The sequence below is a fragment of the Cornus florida genome, unplaced genomic scaffold (assembly GCF_030987335.1).
Source record: "Cornus florida cultivar Cherokee Brave unplaced genomic scaffold, ASM3098733v1 CherokeeBrave_3.0.0_Hap2_Chr01, whole genome shotgun sequence".
In the NCBI taxonomy this organism is placed as follows: domain Eukaryota; kingdom Viridiplantae; phylum Streptophyta; class Magnoliopsida; order Cornales; family Cornaceae; genus Cornus; species Cornus florida.
Window position 1 is genome coordinate 101,816,775 of NW_026775571.1, and position 13,161 is coordinate 101,829,935.

The following is a 13,161-nucleotide window of genomic DNA, read 5'->3' on the forward strand; positions in this document are numbered from 1 at the left end:
CCTTCACATAAAGTACACCAAGCTTATTCGTATCATCAGTTGCCTTAATAGGCAAAAAGTGAGCCGTCTTGGTCAACCTATCAATGATGACCCATACGGCTTCATTTTCCCTCCGTGACCTTGGAAGACCTGTCACAAAATCCATAGCAATATGTTCCTATTTCCACTGCGCTACAGGTAATGGTTGCAACAAATTGGCTGGTCTCTGATGCTCGGCCTTCACCTGCTGACAGGTAAGACACTTAGCCACAAACTGAGCAACATCTTTCTTCATCCCGTTCCACCAATACTGACGTCTTAAATTGTGATACATCTTGGTACCACCTGGATGAACTGCAAAGCGGGAAGTGTGAAACTCCCGTAAGACGTCCTCACGACAAACCGTGGGAACCACCAATAAACCCCTGAACCGTAGACCCCCATCTGCATGCAAGGCCCAATCTTTCACTATCTCACCAGTGGAGATCAAAGTGTGAATGGCATCTAAATCCGGGTCCTGTCTCTGTGACTCAATCACTCATACAACAAGAGTAGGCTGAGCCATAAAACTAAACAAGAATGCCGGCTCACTGTCAACATCGTCATCAAAACAATACAATCCCATCTCTGCCAAATCCTTAAGCATCTTCTACTTCCGAATAGCCAAACAGGCCAGAGTCCCACGAGATTTCTGGCTTAAGGCATTTGCTACCACATTTGCCTTGCCCGGATGATACTGCAAGTCAAAATTGTAGTCCTCCAAAAACTCAACCCATCTTCTCTGTCTGTTGTTGAAGTCCTTTTGGGAGAAAAGGTACTTGAGACTTTTATGATCTGAGTACACCTCGAATCTCTTACCATACAAATAATGTCTCTAACACTTCAAGGCAAATACAACTGTCGTTAACTCTAAATCATGAGTAGGGTAGTTAAGCTCGTGAGTCTTCAACTGTCCAGACTCATAAGCTACTACTCTACTATTCTGCATCAACACACATCCCAAACCAGCACGTGAAGCATCACAATAAATTAAATAACCCAAGCCACGTTTAGGTATCACCAACACTGGAGCTGTAGTCAATCTTGTCTTTAACTCTTAAAAGGATGACTCACAGGCTTCATTCCACGTAAACTTGATCCCTTTCCGGGTCAAACGGGTCATAGGAGCTACCAAACGGGAGAAATCCTTCACAAATCTCCGATAGTAACCTGCTAGGCCAAGGAAACTCCAGATCTCAAAAACATTCTTGGGTTGCTCAAAATTCAAAACTGCTTCAACCTTTGATGGATCCACTGACACTCCACCTTCTGAAACAACATGCACCAAAAACTTCACCTCTTGTAGCCAAAACTCACACTTCTCATATTTGGCATACAATCGGTGCTCTCGTAAAATCTACAATACAATACTCAAATAGATCTCGTGCTCCTCCTGAGATTGTGAATACACAACAATGTCATCCACGAAAACTATCACAAACTGGTCCAAGTAATCGTGAAAGACACAATTCATCAAGTCCATGAATGCCGCTGGCACATTAATCAAGCCAAAAGGCATAACAATGAACTCATAATGTCTATACTGTGTACAGAACGCTGTCTTTGTGATATCCTCATCCCTAACCCGTAACTGATAGTAGCCTGACCTTAAGTCAATCTTTGAAAAACAACTGGCTCCTCTCAACTGATCAAACAAATCATCTATCATTGGCAAAGGATACTTATTCTTGATGGTGGCATGATTCAACTTCCAGTAATCAATGCACAACCTTAAAGAACCATCTTTCTTCTTCACAAACAAAACTGGTGCGCCCCACGGTGACACACTCGGTCGGATAAAACCTTTCATCCTCAAATCATCAAGCTGCCTCTTTAATTCTTCTAATTCAACTGGTGTCATATGATACAATGCCATAGAAATCGGCGCGGTACCTGGCATTAAATCAATAGTGAACTCCGCTTCTCGGTGTGGAGGCAACTCTGTCAAATCCTCCGAAAACACATCCAGAAAATCACGGACAACTGCAGGATAATCTTCTTCCACAACATCATCTTCTTCAGCTATAAGGCTAGCCAAGAAGTAATCACCACGACTCCGTCCGCAAACCCCATAAAATGATGAAATGTGGGAATCACTCCAATCTCCCATGAAAAAAAAAAACAGACTCCCTCGGGAGTGCAAACTGTGACTCTATCTCTAAAACAATCGATCGTGGCATGAAAGGAAGCTAACCAATCCATCCCGAGAATGACATCAAAGCTAGTCAACTCCAGGAGGATAAGGTCAAACACAAAGGTCCGCCTGGATATCACAATGGAACAATCCCACACAACTTGACTCAAAGACACTGAAACCCCAACTGGCGTATCAACACACAATGCCCGATCCATGAAACTGACCTCTAACCCCGATGCAAATGCAAATGATGATGATATGAAGGAATGAGATGCACCAGAGTAAAACAAAACACGGGCACAAGAACCAAACGCTGGAAATATACCTTGGAGAACTGACGATCTAGGAGATGCATCAGTCGGTGTAAGTGCAAAAACACGTCCTTATAGTGCCTGTGCCTGAGAACTGCTAACCTGAACACCTGACTGCTGCACTGACATAGTAGGAGTATCCCTCCTAACTGGCCGTGAACCCTGAGAGGACATGGCAGGCTGTGATGTTGGTGGTCTGAAACCTGACTGAACCATAGCCGACTGTGACGGCCTCTGCCACTACCGGTGTCTACTCCCTGATTAGGACAATTCTTAACCTTATGGTCCTGTTGGCCACAACCAAAACAAGCCCTAGAATTAACTGATGTCTATGGACACTCTGACTTGTAGTGACCCGGCTGATTACAACGATAACAAATGACACCATTCCTGGCAGACCCTGCTGGCATAGAAGTAGTAGAAGCGGATCATGCTGACTGCTGCCCCTAAAACTGAGATGAACCACCCCTGTTCCTTTTTCCTGAAGGTCCCTCTAAAAATGACCCTGCATTTCTCTTTTGTTTCCATTGTTCCCTTCTTACATCTTTACCATTGTTCTCCGCCTCTAGCATTAATGCCCTTTCCACTGCCTCAGAATAAACCTTGATGCCCTATACTATTAACAACAGCCTCATCTTGTAGTCAAGTCCGGTAATAAACTTCCGAACCTTGTCAACTTCATTACTCACTATCTCTGGAGCAAAGCGAGAGAGTAAGGTGAACCTGTTCTCGTACTCCGTCACCGACATATTGCCTTGGATAAGTCCAATAAACTGATTCTTTAACTCCCACCTCTTGGAAGTAGGGAAATACTTCTCATAGAACAGCTCCTTGAACCTATCCCAACTCATCTCTTCAATCTTATACTGATTTGTGACCGACTTCCACCAAAACTTGGCATCCTTTGAAAACTTGTAAGTGGCTAGGATGATTTTCAAGTGATCATCCATCACATCCATAGAAGTCAATTGAGTTTCAACTTGATCCATATAGTCATCCACTTCTATTGGATCCACACCACCTTCAAACATTACCGGCATCAACTGAGAAAACCCCTTAACTTGGGCTACAGGTTATGGTACTGGTTAAGGTGCCGGCTACGGATGTGTAGCAATTGTAGCCCTTAAGGCTCTCTGTAATAAACAGTTCAATATAAGTTCCGTCGAACCTTCACCCTCCTCAGTGGGTGCTTCAACATTATCCCTCCTTGTAGGAACAACTCTTGGGGCAATCAAATCCCTAAGAAGTGTGTCCTCATCAACTGGCTCCGCCGGATTGGAGCTAAAACTCTCGCCAACATCACCCCTTGTTGGCCAAGGCCAACTTCCCTTGGTTCTTCACGCTGTGACATCGTTCTATAAAACAAAGAAAATGGTTCAATAACGAGAACTCTAAGGTCCAACCGTGAACAACTCAACATAAAAGGACACTATACTAACACTTAGCAAGCAAGTATGCAATGAACACATTAATATAAGCATATAAGCACGTAAGCACGTAAACAAATAAACAGTTAAGCATGCGTTTTTTTTTGTTTTTTTAACATAGCAAAACACTTTTGCAAATAAGGAAATAACAATGCCAATGACTTCCCAGACAACCCTAGTTAGGCCTTTACCCGTCGTCCTAATGGTTTTCAAACCTTCGCTCTGATACCAAATTTGTAACGACCCTAAACCGATACCATTTAAAAAAAAAAAAAATCGGCATGACCTCCCCTAAAAAGGGGCCTACAACCTCCTGCTAAAAAAATACAATGACCCTTCCTGGCCTTTCAAGACCTATCCAACCTGCCCCAACACATAATACAAAAGAAATATAATGTATTCGCTAATACCACAACATCAACAACCTTCCCAAATTAGCCCATCATCGTCATCCCCTTCAACTTAAGCATTTACATGGTCTCAGTTTACAACAAAAATAATCAAGTATCTTAGTTATGTTACAGGGCTATGATTTGCAAAAATAAATACTCTTTTACATAGTTTGAGACATTACAAAAAAAAAAATGGGTTAAGATACAAAAGATAACAAAATACAACTCCTAATCTTCTTCAAGCATGCGGGGGATTGTTATCCGCCACTTCTTTTCCAAGCACTAAAAAATGTTAAATAATACGGGTGAGCAAAATTGCTCAGTAGGTAGTGCCTAAGGCACACCTCTTGAGACCCCGTGAATCCACACAATGAATAAGAATAAGGAAATTGGGATCATACCATGCCGGGAGTAAAAGTATAACTATGATACCACATCATTAATCCAATACCACAAATAAATATGCTATGCACTGAGATGCCGTGCCATGCAATGTCACTCCCCATTTTCCCAAAACCATTTCCATTATCATTTCCAAACCGTTAGTGAACCTATCCCATGGCAACTCCATAGCAGCACGAGAGGAGGATTGGCCACTATCCCTGACCCATGGCAACTCCATGGCGTCATTTGGGCCCAAGTAATTCAACCACACTAGGGCGGTCTCCCTAGTCCCCTCTAGGCCTCACTAACGCCGCAGTCCCTAGGCAACTCCTAGGCGGCCGGGTTTTTCACAAAAATTCTTTTCAAAATTCTTTCCCAAAATCCATTTCATTTCTTTCAAATCATTTTTTTTCCATTCTTTCCTAATGAATGCATATATTTCTTATGCATTTCAATGACGTACCAATAAAGAATTTTTTTTTATTTCTTACAAGTCAAATATTTACAATATACATGCCTCATCGGAATATTTTAGGAATTTACATCATGCTTCAAAATCATAAAATTCAGCATATATGCATGAAATTTAACATCAATTTAACATGGTCCTTTATAACATAACAACTAACATGTATATATACACATCTCATATACAACATATAACAAATATGAAAATAACACAAACTAGAACACAAATTGAACACAAATTATGAAAAATAATTCACCATAATCTAAGAGATTGTGGATTAAACACCCCTACCTCAATTTAAGCCAAAACCCCCAATTTCACCTCAAACCCTCAAAATGGGTCTCAATTTTCGGACTTCCTAAAATGGCCAAAAGCTGAAATTGCTGGTATGGATTTGAAGATCTCGTCGTGGGCTTTAATTTGCCGCAAACGGCATCCAAAATTACTAAGTATTGAGAGAGTAATTAAGCTCTAAAATTTTAATTGGAAAAGAAAATGAACAAAACTAAAAAGGGCGTGAGAGAGAACCAGCGGGAGAAGAAATGATAGAGACCAAATGTGGTCTTAAGGCTTTGAGGTGATGGTGATGGGTCCTACCAATTCTTTTATAATTTTTCTTTTGTTTTTTCATACATTTTACACCACTCACACACATAATTACATATATATAAATAAATAAAACATAAACATTACAAAATCAGAGTGTGAATAGCATCTAAATCTGGATCATGTCTTTGTGACTCAATCACTCGTCCGATAAGAGTGGGTTGAGCCACGAGACTAAACAAGAATGCTGATTCACTGTCATTATCATCATCAAAACAATACAATCCCATCTCTACCAAGTCTTCAAGCATCCTCCACTTCTGAATGGCTAAGCTAGCCAAGGTCCCACGAGATTTCCGGCTTAAGGCATCAGCTACCACATTTGCCTTACACAGATGATACTGCAAATCAAAGTTATACTCTTATGGTCCTCTAAGAACTCAACCCATCGCCTTTGCCTGTTGTTCAAGTCCTTTTAGGAGAAAAGGTACTTGAGACTCTTGTGATCCGAAAACACCTCAAATCTTTCACCATACAAATAGTGTCACTAACACTTCAAAGCAAACACGACTGCCGCTAACTCCAAGTTATAAGTAAGGTATTTAAGCTCGTGAGTCTTCAACTGTCGAGACCCATAAGCTACCACTCTACATTCCTGCATGATAAGCGCCGAATATTGCATATTCAAGCGCCCTTAGTTGCATTAGTTAAGTCCATTATTTGATTATTTTATGCAGATTATCTTCATTTGTATGTTTTTATATATATTTAAGTTTATTGGCTAAAAAGGAGAAAATTGATGTTTTGTTGATTCTTTGAATAGCAATGTGCTCAAGGCTGAAGTTCTGGCAACAGTGGAGTCTGACTTTACTCTCCATTTTTGACATAACAAACTCGAGAACTGGACTTCCATTAAAGCATGGCATATTTAGAGCTTTGAATTACCTATCCAAATCTTTAAATGGTTCATCATTTAGAGTTTGGAGCAGAAAGTTATGGTTCTTTTACCAAAGTAGTACAAAGCAGGTCAAGAGAAGAGAGCAAGCTGATGGAACTTCGAGCACTCGAAGGGCTTACTTTGAGCGCTCGAACTTTGGGTAGAATGCTCTCTAAGATCCATCACTTCAGCCCACTTGCTCCTTGATTCACTCATTTCTGATTTTTATCTTTATGGGTTGGTTGGAGATGTCTTTTGGTGGGGAGTTGAGCCTTATTTAGTGAGGGTTTGGTAGGATAATGTCTACAAGAAGGTGAGGGGAACCACATATCATATATCATATCTCATCTTGCAAGATTTCTAGAGAGAAAAGGAGGAGGAGAAGAGAGAGTTCTTGAAGCTACAACAAAGGAGCTCGAAAATGGGGATGGAGACCAAGCTTCTTCCTTCCTTTAGAGTTTCCATGGGTAACTAAATCTTCTTCTAGTGAGGTGATGAAGCCCCTCCCTTGTAAGCATATCCTAGTATAGTTCTATTTTGGGGATTGCAATGTATAATCTTTGGTCTTTTCATGGTCTAGAGCTTTTTGCCTCTTGTAATGGATCTTCATGTATTTAAATGATTAATGTTGAGTCAATTATCTATCTTAGATGGTTTATTCTTTTAATCATATTGCTTGCACTCTCATGGTGACAATGGTAGTGAGATCATGGAATAGTTTTAATGGCACGGAGTTGGAGAACTTTGATAGATCATTGCTTAGGTGATGCCTTTGATGGTTTATGCATATTTCTTACCTTCATGTGCTTCATCATTTTATCTAGGGCTTGATAATCTTTCATTCAAGTAAATGTGGTTAAGCTACACCTTAGTTAGGTAGTCTAAACATGGTAACCTTTGATGGATCATGCTTACTTGAGATTTAATGTACATCTTGTTGATTATATTGCAACTGTGTGTTGCTATATATTTCTTGACCATCATATATTGTTTTTCTCCCAATTTAGCTCTAATCTAGCATGTGTATAGGGATGGAGGCGGATTCACTTCCCTAGTCCTCTTTACTTGTATTTCATCTCCTTTAAATTCTTGCAAGCTATGAACAACCAACAAATCCTCTATGAACATTACGTATCATTCTAAAAAGACTATAGACACTTAGGTTGCCATAGATTAGCGCAGTCCCAGTGGTTCGACTTACTCGACCAATAGCCCTATTTTACAATGATTCGGGCTATTGCGAAGGTTGATTTATTATAGATCGAATTCTCAACCGATCAATTTTTGGCGCCGTTGCCGGGGACTGCAAACAGTTTAGCAACCGAAGTTTTAAGGTTAATTTTAGTTTGATTGTTAATATCATGAATTGTGAATATTTCTTATGTAGTTTGACCATCTTGTGTTGTAAATGAGATTCTAGGGACTCGAAGCTCGCCGAGGGAAAGCTAGCTAATTTGTAAGTCTAGAGGACCCCAGGTAAGTCTCTTGACCTTCTAGTTTCGACATTGTGAATATTGTGCATGTGTTAAATTTAGTGATAATTTAGTTTTGAAGCCCTTGTTGAGGCTATTATCTTGTTTAAATTTTATGTACAAGCATCGGTCCTTGTCATGGCCATTTAAATTCTGTCTTGATAATTGAGGAAAAATGGATCATTACATGTGGATGTTTTGGTAAAGGGTTGTTGTGTATCTTGTTTGTGTTGTATATATTTTGTGTGAATTTATCTTAATGTATCTAAACAAGTTGCTGAATTAGTTTTAGATGGAGGGTCATTATCTTCCAACTCAATTCTACACACCACATGAGTTTTGTGCATTTTGCTCTAGTCATACACATTATACAAGAGATTGTCCTCCACCAGGACAATTTTCAAATTTTTATCTAGAGCAACCCAATGCAAATTTCTTTGAACTGGGTAATGATCCATACTTCAATGGCTATGACTCGGGTTGAGGAGATCATCAAAACTTCTTATGGCATGACATGGGAAATTCAGCCCCACAATCTCATGGGCAACATTTTCACTCCAACTTTCAACCCAATGATCATTATTTCCAGCCCTCTTCTCTTTTTCCACCATCTCAATTGGTTGAGTTCATTGCTGCAAACAAACAAATAATGGAGTCTATCAACAAGCAAATGTTGGATGATATTGTTAGCATGCAATCCAATACCGATTCTCATTCCCAATCTAGAGTTGAGTTAGATGACCAAATTGCCCAAATTCAACAAATGGTTAATGCTCTAAATCATGAAAAGGAAGAAGAATTTCCCATTGAACTTGTGGCCAATCCAAAAAAAATTCTATGAATGATGAGATTACTCCTAGTAACTTTCATCAAGAGAATGATCAAATGGTTACCATATGTGAAAATGAAGAAATTATGGTTGAAGATCAAATTGTTGCCACACAAAAAAATGAAGAATTTGTGGTTCAAAATGTGGAAAATAATGACGAAGAGATTATCTCCTTTAAAAATTCAAAACAGCCCCTTAAGAATCCTTCGCTTGATACACCTCCTTCAATGGAGGATCATCTAAAAACTTGCTTAGCTCATTTCAATTGTAAGGATTTTGATGTTGACAATTCTATTTGGGAGGTTAATTCTTTGCTTGATATTCCTCCACCCATTCACTCTCTTCCTTGGGCAACATCAAATGTATCCCTCTCTTGGGAGCTTGCACCTCATCTCATTCCTTCACTTGAGTTATCTCAATCTGTTGAGCCCGAACCGCCAGATAAGTGTGAGGAAGATGTTAAAAGTCTGAAGGATAATTTGTCAAGTATTCCCGTGCTCAATATGACCCTTCACAAGTCTTTGCTTGATGTGCCCTCAATTGATCCACCTTTCCATCATCCAAAACAGCCCCTAAATAATCCAAAGTTCTTCATTGAGGAAGAAGAGTGGGTTGAGGTCTTTCCTTTACCCCTTTTCAATTTCTTTCTTCAAGCTCTGTTTCTTCCGTATCTAAAAGAACTTTCTTATTTAGGAAAACTTGACTCTCTTGAGAGACATGGTATAGGGTAATGAAGACTAACCTGATCTTGCGCGTCTAGCTATCAACGTTAAATTTAGCACTCAAGGGAAGAAATTCTTTCTATCTCCATGCTTCCCTAATTTCCAATTGCCTGAGCCTTGAAATTTTCTAGGAAATGGTTAAGAAAAGCCAAAACTTTAACCTTATCTGGAACTATCTTAAATTGTGTTCCCGCAATTCAGATTGGTTTTCTTAGACCTTCTCAACCCTTGTCTTCATTCCCGGAAGTTTTCAGCTCTATCCAGCAATTTCATCGAACTTTCGACATGGCACTCTTCTGCATGCACTCCTATTTTTAATGCACTGGTTGATCATGGTTTCCCAAGTCCATCCGAGCATTTAAGTCCTACATTGGCACACTCTCTGACCTTGTTGTCATTACCGTTTAGAAAAGATTGAAATCCAAGTGTGATCGGTTGATCAACTATACATCAACCTTCGCAATAGCATGAATCATTGTAAAATAGGGCTATTGGTCGGGTAAGTCGAACCACTGGGACTGCGCTAGTCTAAGGCAACCTAAGTGTTTAGAGTCATTCTTAGGATGATGAAGGGGTGTTCATAGAGGTTGTGTTTGTTGTCACTTAACTACAAATTCAGAATGCATACAACAATAAATTGAAGGAGATTAAAATAGAAGATTTAGAGAAGGAAGTCTAGGGAAGTGAATCCACTCCAAACCTCTACACAAGCTAATTATATGATTGATTTGGGGAATTAATGTAGAAATGACCTTGATGAATAGCAATTCATGACTACTATATCATCTTCAAGAAATTCAATTAATTAAAATGTAAGAACAACCTATCAAAGCTCCACATGCTTAAATTACCTAAACTATGGTGCAATCCTCAACATGCTCACTAAGCTAGAGATTGTCAAACAAGTAACCAATTGATGAGAGCACATGATAACAAGTCACAAGGTTAATCCATCAAAAGAAATTCTTAAGCAATGAATTAACAAGCTACTCAAAATCATGCTATTAAAACCATTCCATAGTCTTAGCTCCATTGTCACTATGAAACTACAAGCCATACAACCATGAGATTAAATCATCTAAGACAAGAGTATTTAATGCAACATGATCTTTAGAACATTAAAACATCCATTACATTATGTAACATGCTCTAGATTATGGAACTAGTCAAATACACATTTCATTCCCCAAAATAAATCAAAAACTAGACATGCTTACAAGGAGGAGTTTCATCACCTCCCTAGATGGAGGTTTAGTTATCCATGGATACAAAAATGGAAGAGGAAGAAGAAGACTCCATCTCCATTTTCGAGCTCCTACTGTAGCACTCAAGAACACCCTCCTCCTTGCTCTCTTCTCTCTCCTCTATCTTGCTAAAGATCAAAGATAGCAAATGTGTGGCCTTTGGTAGCTTTTTATTCTCCAACAACACCCTCTCTCTCTCCTCCAAGGAACACCTCCAACCACTTCATAAAGAAGGAAGATGGCATTGAGGAAACCAATGTGCAAGTGGCTGAAATTAAGCCATTTCCGAGTGCAATCTGCCTGATTTTCGAGCACTCGAAAAGTGATCTCGAGCACTCTAACTTAGTGTAATGTGCAACATGCTCCTCTTGCTAAGCGCTGACCTATTTTGGGAAAACTACTATAACTTTGTGCCTCAAACTCCGAATGATGATCTGTTTGAATATTTGGAGAGCTGATTCAGTGTTTTAAAAACTTCATGTTTTGATGAAGACCCAATTCTCAAGTCTGGTTGGTCGAAAATGAAGATCAAGGCAGAATTGCATTGCTGCCAGGCAGTTCTGCGCACCTCTGGTAACAAGGCCATAACTCTCTGCTCCGAGCTCCGAATGACAAACCGTTTGAAGATTTGGAAAGCTGATTCAGAGATCTAAATCTTTCATGTTATGAGGGAAGTCCAGTTCTTGAGTTTGCTAGGTCGAAAATGGCGACAAAAGTCAGGATCACTGCTGCCAGAAATTCAGAAATGGCATCCTTTTTGTTCAAAATTCCACAAGGCATCATTTTTGCTTCCTTTTTGCACTTTAACCTGAAAATGCATAAAAACATGCAAATGGAGTTAATCTACATAAAATAATCAGTTAATGGACTTTGTTAATGTACTTTAGGGCGCTTGAATATACAATATTCGGCGCTTATCACACCCCCAAACTTACATTTTGCTAGTCCCTTAGCAAAACTACAATGAAAAATATAATGAAAAGACAACCATGGGCATGCTACTACAAAAATATCATCCATGGTAAAATGAGAAAGATACATAGCTCAAATACAACTTGAAACAGACAAAAACTGGAGATGGGGTCATTGGGAAAACTACCTTGCATATATGAAGCATTGATACAAAAAATGGGAAAAACCATTTCAACATGCATGTATCAACATCATAGTCCATATAAATAATTCAATTGTCATCTCTTAAATGGAAATAACTCAAACTCCAGTGAAAGTGAATTGGATTCTCAACATGCGGCTTTTACTTTCTTTTCCAATTCCAAAGCACAAGTTTTCAAATCATTGAATTCCCCTTTAAATGAGGTCCCTAAGGCATGATTTTATTTACAAGACAACCTTTGTTGCTTGTTAACAATTTATTTCAACTCATAAGCGAAACATAGAATGGTTGTGCAATGCTAAAGTCCCTTAAGCTTTCTAACCAACCTATGTAGCAAGCGTTAGGCCAGCAACTCCCAAACCAGATGGCTTTAGGATGTTAAGTGTAGAGACACTCCAAAGGGCTTAATAGCTCAAGTTGGAAAGGCTACGAACTCTAGCGAACCATGTTTATTGCAATTTTTTTTTTTTTTGACTGACCGTGCAATGTTAAAGTCCTTTAAGCTTTCTAACCAACCTTTGTAGCAAGCGTTAGGCCAACAACTCCCAAACCAGATGGCTTCAGGGTGTTAAGTGAAGAGACACTCCAAAGGGCTTAATAGCTCAAGTTAGAAAGGCTACGAACGTCAACTGGTCATTTTTTCTTTCTTTCTCAGTTTTTTTTTTTTTTTTTTTAGACAACTTAAATCATGCCAAAGATATTCATCTATTAGGTTCATCAACTCAGATCAACTAGGCCAAGGTCAAGGTTAATCAAGTTGCATGCCTCACAGTTAAGTTTCCAATGTGCATCTGTGCATTGTGAAGCTTATAAGAGTGTAAATCCAGCAAAAATCTAATTGAAACATTTATACAGACTAATTTGAATCTACATGATCGTTTCAACTCAAATTTTTCTTTATTTTCAAAAATTTCAATTGCTTCTATACACAAGGTATTAAACATATGTTTCATCTCCGACAAGTGTCAAGTTATACTATCATCGCTTAGCAAAAATTATAAAACCAAAAATATGCCAAGAATGCTTTGATGCACCCCCAAACTTAAACTACACAGTGTCCTCAATGTGAGACATGGATGTAAGTTAGAGACAAAAATGACAAAGAGTATAAAAAGGAACAACAATACCCAGGGGGAGGAAACGGCATTTTGATACAAAA